The sequence below is a fragment of the Cricetulus griseus genome, chromosome 2, assembly GCF_003668045.3.
Source record: "Cricetulus griseus strain 17A/GY chromosome 2, alternate assembly CriGri-PICRH-1.0, whole genome shotgun sequence".
Taxonomy (NCBI): domain Eukaryota; kingdom Metazoa; phylum Chordata; class Mammalia; order Rodentia; family Cricetidae; genus Cricetulus; species Cricetulus griseus.
This window is the reverse complement of record NC_048595.1, coordinates 210,336,965-210,352,115: the sequence shown is the minus strand read 5'-3', so window position 1 is coordinate 210,352,115 and position 15,151 is coordinate 210,336,965.

Below are 15,151 nucleotides of genomic sequence, written 5' to 3'. Positions count from 1 at the left end.
TGCAGCCTCCCTTCTGAAGATACCAGCTCCACCCCATGCTACCATCTGTAGTGGATCACAGAGCTTCCCCTCCTAATGGTACTCCCCTGCTCACAGCTTTAGCCCAGCCCCAGATTTCAGCAGACACTCCCTTGGAGCCTATGGGCCACTCCAGCCAGGAAAACAGATAGACTAACTGCAGATTTTCATCTCTTTATTCTTCTAACACCAATCCCCCAGTCTCACCCACAGCTCTGAAGAAAACCATCTATTACAGTTTCTCCCCATTCTCTGCCCTGGTTCCCAGAGAACTAAGCTGTTCATAGTGAATAACCCCTTTTTATTCTTAGTTGTCAACTTCAAATACCTAGAAACCCATTTTACATGGGAGCTTAGGGGCCACACCAATGAGGATCTCAGAAGAATTTCTTACCAGACAAGAAACACACAGATATCACACTCTCAAAAAACACCCACAAATTGCATTTTTCCAAAACCCTTATGCCTAGATACCAGCATAAAAATAAAGCAAACAATAGCCAGGACAATATGTTTCCACTAGAACCCAGAAACCCTACCACAGCCAGCCCTGAATATTGCATCATAGATGAATCAGAAATAAAAGATAGTAAAATAGTTTTTATGAATATGATGGAGGTCCTAAAAAGGAAATGGATCATCCCTTAATGAAATCTACAAAAACACAAAAAATGAAAGGAAATGAATAAAACACTCCAAGACCTGAAAGTGGAAATAGAATCAATTAAGGAAACCCAAACTGAGGGAAATATGGAAATAAAAAATATAAAAAAATTATATTTAAGATATATATATATATATATAATATATATATAATATATATATATATATATGCAGAAGATGGAAGAAAGACTCTCGAGCATTGAGACACAGTAGGAAATGGATACCATAGTTGAACAAAACGTTAAATCTAAAATATTCTTGGCACAAAACTTCTAAAAAATCTGGGACACTGTGAAAAGACAAAAATCTAAGAATAATAGAAATCAAGAAAGGAGAAAAAACTCAGGTCACAAGCACAGAAAACATTTTCAACAAAAATCATAAAAGAAAATTTTCCCTAACCTAAAGAACAGGCCTATCAGTATGTAAGAAGCACGAAGACTGTTAACTTTCAAACCTAGGACAAAAGCCTTAGATGCCTGTTTGACATATCAAAGGAGAACCTGCCACTAAGTTCTCTCAGAATTTCCCAGTCCCTATCTGTTATAGGATATTGTTGGCCTCTACCTGGCCCACAATCTACCCTGAACTCTCCAGACCAGGGGCTGGCCTGCACTTCCCTCAGAGGCACTTCCCTATATAATTCAGATATTTTGGTTACCAGTCTGTTTGTACCTTTGGTGCCTCCTTACTGCTGTGTCTGGTTCTCCCCTCTTTCCTCCTCCTCTTTCTTTTCCCTCTCTCTCCACATGGCCCAGCTCAGCCTTGTAATTTTCACTCTGAACTGCCCCAGATATCCCTGTCTCTAACAGTGCTCTCCCTTTTATCTATAATATACTTTCTCCTCCACCAGACCTAAGAGCACTCATGTCATTTGTCCACATTTTTGTTTCTTTTTTTACTTCCAAATACCAAATAGACTGTACTATAAAAATATCTACTCATTATATAATAATTAAAACACTAAACAAAGAAATAGTATTAAAAGCTATAAGGAAAATGGATTGAATAATGCATAATGGAAGATTTATTAGAATTACACCTGATTTCTCAATGGAGACTGTAAATTCCAAAAGGGCCTATACAATTGTTCTTCAGAGCCTGAGACCACAGATGCCTGTGCAAACTACAAAAATTTCAATCACAATAGATGGAGAAAATAAGACATTGCATGATAAAACCAAATTTAAGTATTATCTATCTACAAATTCAGCCCTACAGAAGATGCTAGAAGGAAAACTTCAAGAAGTTAACCATACCCAAGTAAACAGAAGGAAGACATAATTCTAGGCCAGGCATAAACACACACACACACTCACCTATGGATACCTGGGTTTTGATTAAGAAGCCAAAAATACACACTGGACAAAAAAAGCAGCATCTTCAACAAATGGTGCTGGTCAAACTAGATGGCAACCAATTGAAAAGTTGCAATAGACCCATTCTTAATACCCTGCACAAAACTCAACTTCAAATGGATCAAAAACCTCAATATAAAACAAGATATACTAAATCGGACAGAAGATACAGTGAGAGACATCCTTGAACTCATTGGGAAGGAAAACCATTTTCTGAACAGAACATCTTTAGCATAAGCTTTAAGATCAACAATAAATGAGACCTCATAAAACATGCTTCTTCATGGTCAAGAACACAAACATTCAACTAAAGTGAAAATCAATGGAATGGGAAAAGATTTTTTCTAACTGCACATCTCATATAGTGTTAATAGCCAAGCTATATAAACAATTAAAAAACCTAAATATCAAGAAAACAAATAACCAAAATAAAAATAAAGTATATATCTAAAGAGAAACACTTCAATGAGGAAACAGAAATGGCTGAAATACACTTACATAAATGTTCAACATCCATAATCATCAGGGAAAAGAAAATTAAAACTATTTCATCTTACACCTGCCAGAATGGCCAAGATAAATAAAACAAATGATAACTCATGCTGGCAAGGATGCAGAAGAAGGGGAACACAAGTCTGTTGCTGCAAACTTGAACAGCCATTGTGAAAACCCGTGTGGCAGTTCCCGAGGAAGCTGGTAATCGATTTAGTTCAAGATGCAGCTATACCACTTTGGCACATACATAAAAGGATGCTTCCTCCTACCACAGAGACACATTTTTAACATTTGTTGCTGTTGTGTTCAAAATATACATAAATCAGAAAAATATCTAGATGTCTCTTATCAGCTGAATTAAGATATGGTACATTTACAAAATGGAATAATACTCAGTCATTAAAGAATGAAATCATAAAATTTGAAAATAAATGGGTAGAAATAGACAAAATATCATCTTGACTGGGGTAACCCAGAAAGACAAATATTGTATTACTCATTTATATTTAGAAATTAGCTATTAGGTCAATGGTAACCAAGGTACACTACTTAGAACCACAGAGGATAGGTACAAAGTGGGTGACAAAGAGGGCAGACAGAACAGATAATGATGGATAGGTAGGGTTTGGGAAGACTGGAACAGTAGGACCAAGTGAAGGAGGGCAAAAAGATGATCAAAGGTGGGAATATGTAGAACAAAAGGTAAAATTAAGGGCTATTTGAAGGCTAGTATGGAAATCTAATGCAGTAGAATTTTGTGTTATACGCATATAAAGGCCATCAAAATGAAGTTACCCAATAATGGGTGAGATTGATCCCAAATGGGAAATTTCTTGACACCAAATGAAGTTTTCAGTACCAGGACTTGATTACATCTTATTGAGTTGCTGGCCAAAGAGGTTAACTGAAAATTCCCAAACAGCCTGGGTTGTTCCCAAGACTATAGTTTATTCTCTACAGACTGAGGGCAAGTCCTCATTCCTGAGGATAACACCTATACAACTTTTTGCAGAAGGATAAGTGGTGCTGGTACCTACTTAAGGTCTTCATCCCTACATGCTTGTGTCTATCTTATAGGAAGGTACTCTGCATGTTACCAAAAGTAAAAACAAACAAAAAACATTAACAACAAGCAAGGCACAAACCCTTTGATCTACACTGGTGTCCTGCCTGCAAGATATGCTAGGGCAATAGTGACACTATTGTGGGAGTAAACAACAAATATTTGATCTGACTTAAGGCCAACTCCACAAGATGGAACCCTTACCCAATGTTGCTTTGGTAACCAGGAACTTGAGGCTAGATAACCAAGGAACCTGAGGTAAAATTCAAGTAATACTGTATTAAAAATAAAAAGAACAATGCAATGACTCTTAATGGCATTCTGCTATACTCATAGATTAGCAACTTGATGAGGAATTATTGGAGAAGCTTTCTCCTTGGGCAGATGGGAGAAAATATGGAGTTCCATAGCCAGGCATTATGCAGAAAGAAAGACCTTAGAAGATTCAGCCCTAAATGGTATGTCTCCATCAAATCCTTCCACTCAGAACTCAGGAAATCCTGTAGAAGAGGAGGCAGAATGAGTGTAACAGCTAGAGGAGACTGAGGGTACCATGAAAACAAGGCCCTCTAAATAAACATGATCAAAGCATATATGAACTTACAGAGTCAGAGGCAGCTTGCACAGGGCCTGTGCAGGCTTGTACCAGGTTCTCTGCATAAGTATTATCTCTTCCAGCTTAGTGTTTACAGAGTAGGTCTGTAAACAAGTAGGTCTCTGATTCATTTGACTTTTCATGGGCTCTTTTCCTTCTGTTTGGCTTGTTAAGTTCAAATGTGTTATTTTTTCTTGTTTGTTATAACATATTTTATTGTATTATAATAGTATTTCTTTTTATTATTATCCCTTAGATACCTGTTTGTATCCTCATGTGAAACAGAAAAGGAGTAGATCAGGAAAAGGGGAGTTGGAGAGGAGCTGGAAAGTTTAGACAGAGTGGAAACCATAAACAGGATATGTTATATAAGAAAAAAATCTATTTTCAATAAAAAATTAAAGTCACTATGGTTTTAAGGCCATACTTATGTTTTTCTCTTTAGATCATATAGATTTTACAGCCTTGAAAGTTAAAATAATTTATTATTGGTTTAAAATGGAAAGTCTATCATTGAGGAATAAAAGAAATCAGAGGAAACAGGAAATTGGATGAATAATGTAAATGAGAAAAGATAATTTTAATAAAATAAGTAAAATGCAAAATATTAACACATTTTTCAGGATAAGCAAACATGAGTCATATGTAATATAAGCACAAATATATTTTAATATTTCTCACATTATTTTTGAAATTAAGAATATATTTATACTTAACAATAACAACAAAAAGGAATTCTGAGAGTAAACATTGACAGAATATTTACAACTAAAAATTTAAAATAACTATATAAATTTATAAGATAGTCACCTGATGCAAGCTACCTGCCTGCTGACAGAGTTTGGTGGCGGCAGGTTCCGAACACCAAACACCCAGAGGCAGCCGGGCCTCCATGAGCCGGCCCAGGTAGGCCAAGAACTATTTCCGGCCCTTGTTCGTTGTCACTGCTCAGAGTCACCTGAAGCAAGCCACTTGTGTGCTGGACCGAGTTCAGTGGTGGCGGGTTCCAGAGGCAGCCTGGCCTCCATCTGCCCATCCAGGTAGGCCAAGAACTGTTTCCGGTTCCGGTTCATCATCTCTGCTCAAAGTCACCTGCTCAAGCGACCTGCGTGCTGGACCAAGTTCGGAGGATGTGGGTTCAGAACACCAAACACCCAGAGGCAGCCTGGCCTTCATCCACCGTCCCAGGTAGGCCAGGAGCTGTTTCCGGCACCTGTTCATCATTGTTGCTCAGAGTCATCTGACACAAGGGACCTGTGTGCCAGACAGAGTTCGGAGGTGGATTTGACATACCGAGGCCCAGTGACAGTTCTGTCTCCAACTGACAGACTGGCAGGACCTGGCACGCCCGAACACTGCCTACACCCGGGTAACAGTGACACCTCCATCCATGAGAAGAGGACCAACATCAGAGTATTGGATCTGTTTGTATTTACCAGAAGAGAACCTTGGTCCCACACCCACCCGGAGAACAAAAAACTCTTGCTACACCCACCAGAAGAAAGCATGAGAAGAGGACAAGGTAAAAGCATATCCAACAACAGAAAAACCAATATGACACAACCGGAGACTAGGAACCATATATCAGTAAGACCTGAACATCACAATGCAGATGAACCAGAAGATAATGACCTTAAGAACATCTTCAGGAAAATGATAGAGGACCTCAAAGAGGACATGAGGAAATCCCTTAAAGAAATGGAAGAAAAAACTAACCAAAAAATACAAGATATAACCAGGCGTTGGTGGCACATGCCTTTAATCCCAGCACTCGAGAGGCAGAGGCAGGTGGATCTCTGTGAGTTTGAGGCCAGCCTGGTCTCCAGAGCATGTACCAGGATAGGCTCCAAAGCTACACAGAAAAACCCTGTCTCACAAAACAAAACAAAACAAAAACAAAAAACAAACAAACAAAAAAAACAAGATATCAACAAATCTCTCAAGGAAACAGTTAAGACCTAAAAACTGAAATAGAGACAATGAAGAAAGCACAATCTGAGGGAATGCTGAAATGGAAAAGCAAGGTAAATGATCAGGAACTACAGAAGTAAGCATAACCAACAGAATACAAGAGATGGAAGAGAGAATCTCAGGAGTTGAAGACACACTGGCGGAAATAGATTCATCAAGCAAAGAAAATCTTAAGTCCAACAAATCCCTATGACTAAATATCCAGGAAATATGGGATACCATGAAAAGACCAAACCTAAGAATAATAGGTATAGAAGAAGGTAAAGAAATCCAACTCTAAGGCACAAAAAAGATATTCAACAAAATCATAGAAGAAAACTTTCCCAACCTAAAGAAAGACATACCATTGAAAATACAAGAAGCCAACAGAACACCAAATAGACTGAACCAAAAAAAGGTCACTTCGTCACATAATAATCAAAACACCAAACATACACAACAAAGAGAAAATATTAAGAGCAGCAAAGGAAAAAGATCAAGTAACCTATAAAGGCAAACCTATCAGAATCACACCTGACTTTTCCTTGGAAACTTTGAAAACCAGAATGTCCTGGATAGATATTCTACCAACACTAAGAGACCATGGATGCCAGCCCAGACTACTATACCCAGCAAAGCTTTCAATCATTATAGATGTAGAAAACAAGATATTCCATGACAAAACCAGATTCAAACAATACATATCCACCAATCTAACCCTACAGAAAGTACTGGAAGGAAAACTGCAACCCAAGGAATTTAACTACAACCAGAAAAACATAGACAGTAGTAATCCCAACTTACCAACAGCCAAAAGGAAAAAGGGACAGAATCCCACATATAATATCACCACAATCGACAAATCAAAAACAAAGAAGAATGAATAATAATCAATTGTCATTAATATCCATCAACATTAATAGTCTTAACTCTCCTATAAAAAAAGGCACAGATTAGCAGAATGGATAAGAAGACAGAATCCTCCCTTCTGCTGCATACAAGAAACTCAACTCAACTTCAAAGACAGATGGTATCTAAGAATTAAAGGTTGGGGAAAGATCTTCCAATCAAATGGACCCAAGAAACAAGCGGGAGTAGCAATCCTAATATCCAATAAATTGGACTTTAAACTACAATCAGTCAAAAGAGATGAAGAAAGTAATTTCCTACTCATCACAGGAGAATTCCATCAGGATGAAATCTCAATTCTGAGCATTTATGCCCCAAATACAAAGGCATCCACATTTGTAAAAGAAAAATTACTAAAACTCAAATAACAAATAAAACTGCATACACTTATAGTGGGAGATTTCAACACCACACTCTCACTACTGGCCAGGAACACCAGATAGAAACTTATAAAAGAAACAAAAGATCTAATAGAAGGTATGGCACAATTTGTCTTAACAGATATCTATAGAACATTCCACCCAAATATGAAACAATTTACCTTCTTCTCAGCACCACATCGAACCTTCTCTAACATTGACCACATACTTGGCAACATAGAAAACCTCAACAAGTACGAAAAAATTGAAATAACTCCCTGTGTCTCATCAGACCACCATGCTTTAAAATTAGAATTCAACAACAACACGAACTACATAAAACCTACAAACACATGGAAATTCACCCACTTGCACAATTCCTGGGTCCAGGAAGAAATAAAAAAGAAATTAAAGATTTCCTAGAATTCAATGAGAATGCAGACACAACAATTACAAACTTATGGGATACTTTGAAAGCAGTGTTAAAAGGGAAGTTCATAGCGCTAAATGCCCACATGAAGAAACAGGAGAATAATTACACTAGAGAATTAACAGCACAACTAAAAGCTTTAGAACACAAAGAAGCCAATATACCCTGGAGAAGCAGACACCAGGAAATAATCAAATTGAGGACTGAAATCAATAAAATGGAAACTAGGAGAACAATACAAAGAATCGATAGAAGAAAAAGTTGGTTCTTCAAGAAAATTGACAAGGTAGACAAACCTTTATCCAAACTTACCAAACAACAAAGACTGAACATGCAAATTAATAAAATCAGGAATGAAAAGGGGGTTATAACAACAGACACAGAGGAAATCCAGAGAATCATCAGGTCATACCTATATTCCTAAAATTTGAAAATCTAAAGGAAATGGACAATTGTCTGGACAGATTACACTTGCCAAAATTAAATCAAGAACAGATAAGCAACTTAAATGGACCTATAACCTCTAATGAAATGGAAACAGTCATTAGAAGTCTCCCAACCAAAAAAACAAAACAAAACAAAACAAAACAAAACAAAAAAACCAAAAACCAAAAAACAACAACCCAGGGCCAGATGGCTTCAGTGCATAAGTCTACAAGAAATTCAAAATACAGGTAATACCAATTCTCCTCAAAGTATTCAACACAATTGAAGCAGAAGGGTCATTACCAAACTCTTCATATGAGGCTTCAATAACCTTGATCTTGAAGCCATGCAAAGACACAACTAAGAAAGAGAACTACAAACCAATATCCCTCATGAACAATGATGCAAAAATTCTCAATAAAATATTGGCAAATCAAATTCAAGAATACATCAGAGAAATCATCCATCCCGATCAAGTAGGCTTCATCCCAGTGATGCAAGGATGGTTCAACATACGAAGATCCATCAATGTAATCCAGCATATAAACAGACTGAGGAAAAAATTATATGATCATCTCACTAGATGCCAAAAAACCCTTTGACAAAATCCAACACCCCTTCATGATAAAGGTCCTAGAGAAATCAGGGATAACAGGAACATACCTCAACATAATAAAAGCAATATACAGCAAGCCAACAGCCAACATCAAATTACATGGAGAGAAACTGAATGCAATTCCTCTAAAATCAGGAACAAGACAAGGCTGTCCACTCTCTCCATACCTCTTCAATATTGTCATTGAAGTTATAGCTAGAGCAATAAGACAACAAAAGGAGATCAAGGGAATACAAATCTGAAAGGAAGAAGTCAAACTCTCACTATTTGCAGATGATATGATAGTCTACATAAGTGACCCGAAAAACTCAACCAGGGAATTCCTACAGCTGATAAACACCTCAGCAAAGTGGCAGGATACAAGATTAACTTGGAAAATACTGTAGCCCTACTATATACAGATGACACATTATTGGAGAAAGAAATCAGAGAAGCATCACCCTTTACAATTGCAACAGACAACATAAAATACCTTGGAGTAACACTAACCAAAAAAGTGAAAGCCCAGTACTGTAAGAATTTTGAGTCTCTAAAGAAAGAAATTAAAAAAGATACCTGAAAATGGAAAGATCTCCCATGCTTTTGGATAGGCAGGATCAACATAGTAGAAATGGCAATCTTACCAAAAGCAATCTACAGATTCAATGCAATCCCCATCAAAATCCCAACAGAATTCTTCACTGACCTTGAAAGAACAATTCTCAATTTTATATGGGGAAACAAAAGACCCAGGATAGCCAAAACAACCATGTACAATAGAGGAACTTCTGGAGGCATTACCATCCCTAACATGATACTCTATTACAGAGCTATAGTCCTGAAAACAGCTTGGTATTGGCACAAAACTACACAGGTAGACAAGTGGAATAGATTTGAAAACCCTGAAATTAACCCACACACCTACGAACACCTGATTTTTGACAAACAATCCAAATATATATGCTGGAACAAAGAGAACATCTTCAACAAATGGTGCTGGCATAACTGGATGCAAACATGTAGAAGATAACAGATAGACCCAAGCCTTTCACCATGCACAAAACTTAAGTCAAAATGGATCAAAGACCTCAACATAAACCCAGCCACACTGAACCTACTAGAAGATAAAGTGGGAAATACCCTAGAATTAATTGGTACAGGAGACCACTTCCTGAACATAACACCAGTAGCACAGACACTGAGATCAACAGTTAATAAATGGGACCTCCTGAAACTGAGAAGCTTCTGTAAGGCAAAGGAAACAGTCAGCAAGACAAAACGACAGCCCACAGACTGGGAAAATATATTCACCAAAATCACATCTGACAGAGAGCTGATCTCCAAAATATACAAAGAATTCAAGAAGCTATTTCCAAAACACCAAACAATCCAATTAAAAAATGGGGTACAGAACTAAATAGACAATTCTCAATAGAGGAATCTAAAATGGCTGAAACACATAAGAAAGTGTTTAACATCCTTATCCATCAGGGAAATGCAAATCAAAACAAGTCTGAGATACCATCTTACTCCTGTCAGAATGGCCAAAATCAAAAACACCAATGACAGTTTATGCTGGAGAGGATTCGGAGAAAGAGGAACACTCCTCCACTGCTGGTGGGAGTGCCAACTTGTACAGCCACTTTGGAAATCTGTATGGCGACTCCTAAAGAAAATGGGAATGAGTCTAACCACAAGATCCAGCAATTCCACTACTAGGCATATACCCAAAAGAAGCACATTCATATAACAAGGACATCTGTTCAACCATGTTCATAGCAGCATTATTTGTAATAGCAGAAACTGGAAGCAGCCTAGATGCCCCTCAACCGAAGAATGGATAGAGAAAATGTGGTACATTTACACAATGGAATACTACTCAGCAGAAAAAACAAAGGAATTTTGAAATTTGCAGGAAAATGGATGGAACTCAAAGAAACCATTCTGAGCAAGGCAACCCAATCACAAAAAGACAAACATGATATGTATTCACTAATATGTGGACGTGCTTTATGATACATAGTAGTGACCATGCTTTATCAGAGTTGTTTTCAATGATGTTGCTCAGAATATTTTCCTTCCAGATGATGATTGAGAAGCTAATTAAAAAAAATGGTGCCAGGTACCACAAGAGTAACAATTGTGCTGTTTTCTGGGATTTTGTTTTTTACTTTTTTTTTAAAATGGAGTGTGCAGGATGTCTCTACAATTTTATTCAAATGACTGCAGAACCTGGAAAAGCTGTTGCTGCTATTGATGCATAACATATTGCTATATATATATATTCAATATATATATAATATATATATATTGAATTTTTGGAGCTGTCAACTTTGGAAAAAAGTATCTCAGTTTACTGTGTTGAGTACAGAAATTAACAGCCATATTGGTCTGGAAATGTTGAACTTAATTTTTTTTCCATTTGTACAGGGGTAACGCACTGTATTAAGTATGTAAGGTCTTATCTACATGGGTTTGATTACAAAAAGTAATAAAGTATTCTCTAAATAAAAAAATGGAAAAAAAGTACAGTTTGGTATTTTAAAAGATTAAATGCATGTATTACAAACACAAATATAGGAAAACAGTATAAATAGAAATACTTTAAAATCTTTAAAAAATAAATTCATAAGATAATTCACAAAATAATAAATAATAAAGAAGAGACACAATTTTGTATGTGATTTGGTCACATGATAAACATGTTTGTACTATAAACATTGTTTTCTAGTGAAGAGGAAAAGAAACAGTAAAATTGAATATGTACCTAAATAGATCACTCTTCACAGATATTAATCAATTATATCAGATCATAAAAATTAAACTCAAAATTTGTTATTTTATTTTGTGTTTGTGTATATGTGCTTTGATAAGTGGTTGTATGTGTGTATTTATGTATGTGCATGTGTAAATGCATATCTGTGAGTACACAAATATAAGTCAGAGCCTTGGGTTGATCAATTGTATTTCTAGTAAATATATTTTACAAAAATAATCTGTATACTAACTTATTTCCTGTAAAATATTTTGTGTGATCACGTACCTATATGCTTGTGTGCCAAAGATTACAGTTAAAATTACCATAGTGTTCAGATTTTTGCAGAATCAGAATTTTTGCATGGTCATCTATAATATTTATGAATTCTTATTTCAAATTACATTATTTGTGAAATGTGTGAATATATGTATATGAACATACATATGTGTGTGTATGTATAATATGAATGTCCATGTTTGCTTTTATAAAGATAATTCTGGACAACAGTTAAAGTTAATAACATCCTTTTTGTAAAATATTCTGAGTCTATTTTCTAAACTACCCTTTTCTTCCAGTTCTTTGGTTATCAGAGTCTTGCTTTTGATATTAGGAACAGTCTCATACACAATCCTGTCCCAGAGATCTCTGCTTCCACAGTCACCCTGGAAAGTCTAAAAGTAAGCCACATCCATTTTGTGCTGTTACTACAGGAAGTAGATATCACTACACAAACCAGTCTTTGTTGTTAGCAACTGCCTATGCACAATCTATGAAAAAAGGAGGAATCTTTTTTTCCCTTTGGCTCACAGAGCACACTTAGCACAACACTGAAACCTAAACCAAGAACAGGGCCAGACTGTGCACTTCTAAACATTCAGGGTTCATGATGCTCCAGGGTTAATTCCTTCTAAAACCAGAAGAGAAGCATGAAGGGAACAATGGGTACCAACATTCAGTCTTATGTTTGTTTTGGATTTTATTTGTCTTTGTAGCACCATAATTATAAAACCTTTGTTTCTTAAGTTGAAGGAAGGTAGCTAGAGTCTTATAGAGTGTATCAGTATGCTGGGTAATTCAGAGTTGGAGTAAGTGTTAGGATCTCAGATTGTTTCAAGTACATGATAGCAAATAGATGTCTTCTCTTCCTCAAAGAAACTGTGTCTATACCAAAAATGAGCATATCCAGTTCTCTTATTTTTTTCCCACATGTCTGAGAACAGATTTGTAATCCTATCTGAATAAAACACATTCACTATCAGAAAACAGACATTAATATTTTCTGTAAAAATTTCCCCCAAATCAGAAGACAAGGTTGGTTTGCAGGTTGTTTCTACCCACTGTTGTTCTTTTGTAGTTGGATTCTTGGAGATTTGGAAAAGTCAAAGGAGAATATACTGTATTGCATTAAGGAATGGGAATTTTTAAAGTATCAGGAAGGTGAGTCCTTATTTAATGCAGATTTTTGAGAAATCAGATTTGAAGGTTAAACAAGGTTTATCTGGGTACTGCCAGTCAACAAAATCAACTGTTACTTCTAACATAAGACTGCTAGCCTTGACTAACCAGACTTGTTACCTCACTAATATAAGTGACACAGATGTTGAGCTAACAGGCAAGGCATACATGCCCTTCTCAGCTTAAAGAGGATACTACAGAACCAGGATCGTAGTTATTCTTACTCATATAATTATATGGGCTACTATCTCTTGTTGGGGAAAGGAGGCTCAGTAGTCATGGAACTATATGTAAGAGAAGTCAAGAAATTACTTCCTGTGTTGGTAACTGTGTACTGATGGTCAGAATACCTTTAAGTGATAAAAACTTTCTTGAAGTTACATTTAGAGCCTTTCCATTGTATCAAGGACTAAGGTGTCAGGGTACTCTCTCAGTTGCCATACATATCCACTAACAAGGACTGTATTGTCAAAAGTTCCAGTTTCATTTATAACATTCTGAGAATGTGATTTTGACTCTACATTCACTCCCTAGTCACTGCTCTGTGAGATTTCAAGAGGACTGAAGGAAGAAGGTTGCTAAATTAAGATATGGTCCACCATACAAAAGTCAGCTTACCTCAGTCTCATGCTACCTACCATATAAGAATTGATAAAAATATTAGACATATTTGCAAAACAGAACCCAATGGGATGTCATGCACCCTTCAGGACCCCTCAATAAATCTCTCTCACTTTCCTATGTATATTGTAATTTTCTTGTCTTTTCTTGCTAAATAAACTTATTCAATTGGATGTATGTGTCGAGTTCTTTCAGCCAAGAAGACAAGAATCAAGGTAGACAACAACCTTTGGCCAGCAGAATTCTGTCTGTACTGTATGATTCTACAGAGAAATTAGGTACAGCTGCCAAAAATCAAACATCAGAAAGGGACCATGAAGATGACTCAGTCATCAAAAGCTCAGAGCTTAAAGGACAACAGTTGGTTTCCAAATACCTGGAAAGTTCAGGAATGACCCTTTGGAGTGGAACATAGTTATAGGCATTGCAACCTTAAAAAAATGCCCAATAAGGATTCCAAATTCTGTTCAAAGGAGGACTCTATGATTTTCCCAGTAATTATCCAGTACTCCTTGATGGAATGTTTGTACTGAAATCATGATAAAAGAAAAATAAAATAAAAAACTACAAGGGTTTCTGTCAAAAGAATCATAGCAAAAGGCCTACATTCAGTCTCAAACCTCTGTTCTTCCCCAGATGAACATGGGAGAAGTGAGGACAGTGAGGGAGAAGATGTGAGGTGAAGAGAAAAATGACAAATCTCAGGGCTTCTCTAAGCAAAACATGTGTACAGAAAAATAAAAAAAGGATTAAGTCAGTGCCATTTTTTTCTTAAGTATAAACCAAAGCAGACGCTGAAATGGCAGTGACATTGGTGGCCTGAGTGTTCCCTACTGCTTTCTGTTAAGGCTGAAAGGAGGAGAAGAAAAGCTCCACAAGGGACTTCAATTTCATTATGTTCCCTGCAGTCGAAAAGCACTGGGAAGTGGCGTCAAGGTCTTTAAAGAAATCTGAACAATTGCAACTGCTTCCAGAGTGTTTACTTTGAAGGGGGGAACATGTATTTTTCTCCACATGAAAACAAAAACAGTAAAAGCCATCCTTTGCGAGTCTAGGTACACAGACCTGAGAAGAGAAGGTACAGGAAGTAGGCTGGCAAAAATCCACTCTTACTTTGCTTGTCCTGGGGAGGACAGTGTGTCATGAGGAGAAAGCGACCTCCCTGCTACATAAACACCTGCTTTGTTTCACACCAGCTCCCAGGTTGCTCGTAAAATGCTTAGAATGTGTGTGCTTTCAATTTTAATTCACAGATTGAAACTATGTCTCTGATAATGTCTTAGGAATTCCTGTTCAGGCTTTATAGTTTTTGTTTATAAGATAATGTAGTTTCCACATGCAGATTGGACAATCCCAGAGACATCAGGGTTTTTTTTAGTACAAATTGTATTTACTGAATACCACTATGAGGATAGTTGGGTGTACCAGAAGACAACACCAAATGAGTGAATAAATG